The sequence below is a fragment of the Oncorhynchus keta genome, unplaced genomic scaffold, assembly GCF_023373465.1.
Source record: "Oncorhynchus keta strain PuntledgeMale-10-30-2019 unplaced genomic scaffold, Oket_V2 Un_contig_27983_pilon_pilon, whole genome shotgun sequence".
NCBI lineage: Eukaryota > Metazoa > Chordata > Actinopteri > Salmoniformes > Salmonidae > Oncorhynchus > Oncorhynchus keta.
In genome coordinates, this window is record NW_026285793.1 from 1 (window position 1) to 4,675 (window position 4,675).

Below are 4,675 nucleotides of genomic sequence, written 5' to 3' on the forward strand. Positions count from 1 at the left end.
CTCCTACTTTACATTATCTATCCATTCTTTACTCAATAGATGGACTCAATGATACATGTAGTATATAATGAATAGCATCAAAAGAGGAGACTGAGACTTGTGGACTAGTGCATCACAGTGTATAACTTGATAGATATTTCCCAAAGACCTGTCACATGTCTAGATGCCTTGTTACCTTGGATGTACTCATTGTAATAGTATTATTAGTGTGGACTATGAATATTTTTTATATATTTCACAGATGGGGGTGGGAATAATTTCCCATGAACCTCTACTTTGTCGTACCAACTAGCTCAGGTTTGTGGCCTGTCATCATCTGGAAGAAGATGTGGTAGCCTCTCTCATCGGGCAGCTGGAAGGACACTCTGGACTTCTCCAGCAGGTCTGAGGGAGAGGGAGAGAGAGAGAGAGAGAGAATGACACAAAGAAAGAGTAGAGAGAGAGAGAGAAAATGAGATCATTTGTTGGATATCTTTACATTTAAATGTATCTCTGTGAATTTAGAAAAGCATTGAGAAACAATCAAAACCAACTCACAGGTCTCAATATCAGCTTTAGCCAGTTTACCAGCTTGGAAGTGAATCCTGATGAATTTACCCTATAGTAGAGCATGGGGGTTAGAAACAAATAAATCTAACATTTGACTTTGATAGACCCCTTTAAACATTACAGTTTGTTGGACAGATGTTGGATCTTTTGATACAGATGTAGGTTATTGATGTAGGATCCAGTTTGCTACAGCAGGGGAAAATAATCCTGCAGCAACAGGAAATATGAATTATTATGTGGATTATAAATAATGGCTTTGATTTTTTTTTTTTTTTTTTTTTTGTAGGGTTTGATGAAGCAAAAAATAATACAGCCAATCAAGTCTGACATTTTAAAGAGGAAATTGCAAACTTTAGAACCTTGAAAACACAACAAGTTTGAATTTCACATTTTCAGCAATGACATATATATATATCATATATATATATATAAATATCTATATATCTTAAATGTGTATAACAATAGGGAATTACAGAATACAAATTTTCCCGAAAAAGTTTATGCCCTTCATACTTACAAAGCGAGACGAGTTGTCGTTCCTCACTGTCTTGGCATTACCGTAAGACTCCAGCAGAGGGTTAGCACGTGATCTGATCCTCAAGAGACCCCTGATTGGAATAATTACTCCACAATTATAAAAACTGGTAAGCTGGTAAAGTTTGTTTTTCTCAATTGGCTTGAAAGGATTCACTGGAAAAACAGTTTACACAACTAAACCAAACTGAAATGTGTTAAAAGGCAAACATAAGAATAACCTACCTGCATTTTGCCTGGTTCTGCTTCCTTCTTGGCCCCAGACACTGCAATGGTGGCAAAGTACTGGATGACACGCTTGGTGTTGACAGTCTTTCCTGCACCGGATTCTCCACTGGTTTATATGACAGAGAAAGAGGGGTTTTAGTTACATGTTTGAGTGTCAGATTGGCTTTCACTAAGAAATAGCATAGAAAAATACACTGTTGACCTGTGTTCTGACATAAGCCTTTAATAAATAATCCTTCTAATAGACTCGTTATTACACAGAGCCTGATGCTCTAATCCATTCATAATGTCATGTATTTCATCACACCAAGTTACCCAACTTATTACAATAGAAAAAACTTTTGCAAGTGACATTTTAGTAAACAACTTACGTAATCAGGACGGACTGGTTCTCCTTATCTGGAACCAAAAAACACATTGCTTATCATACTCAAAACACATGGGGACATTATTTAATTCATAGCATCATCATGAATTTCACTTTGGAGCATTTTCCATTCAAGGTTAGTGAAATCAGATATTCCCAGCAAACTGTTCTAACTCTAGACTAGAAAACAGTAGATACCTCTGAAGCATATTTGAACTTCTATTGGTCCATCCATCCATCTATAAGTTAACTTATGACTTTGAGATCCATACCCATTTATGGACATCCATCTCTCCTCCAATCCTCCCTCCCTCCCTCCCTCCCTCCCTCCCTCCCCCTCCCTCCCTCCCTCCCTCCCCTCCCTCCCCCTCCCTCCCTCCCTCCCTCCCTCCCTCCAATCATCTGTCCCTCCATCCATCCAATCATCTGTCCATCCCTCCCTCCTTCATCCATCCAATCATCTGTCTCCTCCATCCATCCATGAGAGCTCGTACCAATCATCATGAACTGAAAGGCGTTGTCAGAGACAGAGAAGATATGGGGTGAGCCCCTCCACTCTCTTCTTCCCCTCTGTAGGCGTTGACAACCTCTTCGTCGTACACAGGGAGCCACTTGTAGGGGTTCACCCGTGGCACAGAAGAGCCCAGAGTAGGTCTGGAATAAATCATAATTAAATTAGGGATTACTAAAGTCAGTGTTACATTTACCTGGATTTATGTGAGGATGGGTGTACTTTTGTAAACTGATGTGGGTCTACTGTATTGATATGTTTTGGTTTCTACCTTTCATTTATGTGTAGTACTGTATGTATATTTATTATGTTCATGTATGTGTGTGTTTGTATGTGCAGGTTTCTTACATAGATCATCCATGCTGCATAACGCTCTTTGAGGTTATACAACACAGAGGCTTCATTCAGGTAGGTCATCATGGCCATGTCCTCAATCTTGTCGTACTTAGGGGTTCATCTCAGATGTCTGCATCTTTGAACTTTTCCTTCCTGAAACAGTCAGAAATCTAGATTTATACACAGACAAACTGGACATGACTGAATGCTTTTGCTCATTAAATACAAGTTGAATCATTTAAAAAATATACATCCACATTTAATCCAACTACTAGTTATCACCACACTGACATAACTGGTGATTCTTGTTGAGTCAACATTCTATTTCATTTTTAAATAGCAGCAATAACAATTATGTTTTTGAAGGTTATATAATGTCTACAAAAACAATGAAATGCTTCTTTATATATTTTTTTGTTAGTGATTTCTAATTGCCTGTAGACATTGTTTTGGATCATTTCAATGATTTTTCAAAAAATAGAGTAATTGCACAAACATGAATTTGAATACTTTTCATATCAGACTTACATCCTTAGTGCCGTCAGGTTTCGTGACTGTTACAGTACACTTCCCGTCGGCCCTGGCAGTGATCAGACCCTTAAGGTACAGCTCCACCTTGTCTGCCACATAGCAGGCGTTCTTTGAATCAAAGGGTGCGGCTTGTGCCTCCATCCTCTCCTTCTCAGATTTACGAAGGTATATGGCAGCCTTGCCGTAGATCTGCATCTCCGCGTCCGTACTCATGGTGACGGATAACTAGGAAAGAGATGAAACAAAAAACTTGATTGACTCTGTGGTGCTTCCTCCCCAGTCAACAGTGTTAGGTGAGTTGGTATCTCACAGAATAATCTCATCACTTTTTATGTGGAGGACTCAAACCATGTCTCACCTTCTTTTCCTCCTACAGATGAATGTACTTCTTGAGGACCCTGTGAAACATGAGACTTTTTTATGAAAAAACATACATTAGTCTAAAGCCTTATCATTAATCCCTGAAGGGAGAAAACATTTAACTAACTATTTACATGTCAAATTCAACAACAGGTGCAACTGATAACCTTCATTTTTCTATTGGCAACTCACTTTACAACACGTTCTGTCAATAATTCAAATAAATACCCCTGAAACCCAGTTACATTCTAGAACACATTTTACAAATACAAACTTTTGACCGAAAATGGAAGTCACAGATTTAATAAGGTAAAAAATATGATGTCATTTTAATTTATTTTTTACTTATTAAACCAATACCACTTACTTGCATATTGTCAAATCTTACAAGAGACATGCAGAAGTCAATTCAAACAGTGCAGTTAGCCGCTGCCTCAGATGCTGAGTACAAAGATGAGACAAATATACAAATCTAAGGAGGTGGAGAGGTCTTACCACAGAGGAAGAAGGTATCTGACTTATGGATGCTGGGGCCTCAGCAACCATCAAAAGTTAATTATCTGGGAAAGGAGATGATTGCTTCTACTGTCTCACTAGCACCTCCCTGTAGACATGTCAATTTGTCTCTGTTGAATTATGAGACGTAAATGATAGATGTCACAATATCTGGTTACTTCTACTGAACCTCATATACTATAATGGACTGAGTCCATGGAACCTCATATACTATAATGGACTGAGTCCATGAGAGAACCTCATATAGTGTAATGGTGTCTGTGTCTCACTAGCAGTCCTCCCACTTCCAGGAGCACCACTGAACTCCCCTGTAATGGACTGACATGCTACTCTACTTCATAATGTCATCCATTTGCTTCTCTGAATTGAATTTCACTGAGTCCATGTTTACGTAAATGATAGATGTCATGTTACTTCTATGAAATATCAAATGTTTGATTAGTCCATGTTATCTACTGAAATATAGTAAATGGACTGAGTCCATGTTGCTTCTACTGAACCTATATACTATAATGGACTGAGTCCATGAACCTCATTACTGTCTACTGCTTCTACTGAACCTCATATAGTGTAATGGACTGAGTCCATGTTGCTTCTACTGAACCTCATATACTGTAATGGACTGAGTCCATGTTACTTCTACTGAACCTCATATACTGTAATGGACTGAGTCCATGTTACTTCTACTGAACCTCATATACTGTAATGGACTGAGTCCATGTTGCCCCATTACAACTAAAATA

General features: G+C 38.4%; 1 pseudogene; it reads right to left on the reverse strand.

Moving 5' to 3' along the window:
* Window positions 1-186: 186 nt before the first annotated feature.
* Window positions 187-3,269, reverse strand: LOC127923028 (myosin-13-like; annotated as a pseudogene).
* Window positions 3,270-4,675: the final 1,406 nt, after the last annotated feature.